We start from the raw sequence: 1,056 nt of genomic DNA, 5'->3' as shown, positions 1-1,056 counted from the left end.
ACGCAGTGCGCCCGCGGGCTACGCATATCTCTTATCCAGATATGTACACCCGCGCCTTCGGGCCGGCCCCTCCCGGGGGCCGGCGGGGGGCGCGCTTGGCCCCCCTTGCTCTCGGGGGGGGGGCGGCGCCCCCCCCCGGTGTGCGGGGAGCGGCCACGTCGCTGTGGCGCCGCTCGTGCCTGGCGCGGGGACACCCGGGCGTGCATGCGCATCTGCTGCTCCCTCCAGCGGCGCTTTCACGGGGTACCGCGCCAGGTTCGGGTCGCTGCGGTACCTGGTCTGGTAGTCCTCGCTCCTCTGCTTCTCATCAACCGCCGCTTTGCCCTCCTCTCGCTTTGCCGGCAGGCCGGAGAAGTCCTGGGACCGGCCTTTCTCCAGCCTCCGGCTTTCCCGCCTTTCTTTCCGCTCCCGGTCTTCCGAGGCCCCCTCGCCGGGTGGCACTGAGGTCTTTGGCACGCGTTTCCGCTCGCTCTTGGGGGCTCCTTTGCCATTCTGTTCAGAGAGCCCAGGCGTCTTCTTCCTGTGATATACAAAGGAACGTCAAGAAGGAGAGCAGGGTGTAAAGCCTAAAGTGAAGACCAGACCTTCGTATTCCAGATTTAAAGCCTTTCAAATAATTACTTATAATTCGATGTCTAATTAAAAGCGACATGATAAGGAACCATCTTAAACCTGTATATCTGCCTAGCTTTCTACTAGTAAATAAGGCTCATTTGCATCACAATATGCTCAGGGACTTCAGAAATTATTTGCACATTTCAAATTCTCTATAAATTAACTAGATCAATAAATGCCATCAATAACTTAATTCAATAAATGAATAAGTTGTGTGCCAACCACTGCTTGTGAATGAAAGACTAAAAATATTTTAGGTGAAAATAATACAGGTAATAAACTAATATTGGAGCAAAAGAATATAAACCAATTCAAAACTATATACTTGATATATATTTGGACAATTGATAGTGACAATCTTTTACTGTAACTGAAACGTTTAAAGAATGGACATACAAGTATGTCCATTTCAGAAATCAAATCTAATAGCATTTCTTCAAT

Source organism: Myotis lucifugus, unplaced genomic scaffold (genome assembly GCF_000147115.1).
Source record: "Myotis lucifugus unplaced genomic scaffold, Myoluc2.0 scaffold_59, whole genome shotgun sequence".
Classification (NCBI taxonomy): Eukaryota; Metazoa; Chordata; class Mammalia; order Chiroptera; family Vespertilionidae; genus Myotis; species Myotis lucifugus.
Note: the sequence above shows the minus strand (reverse complement) of the source record.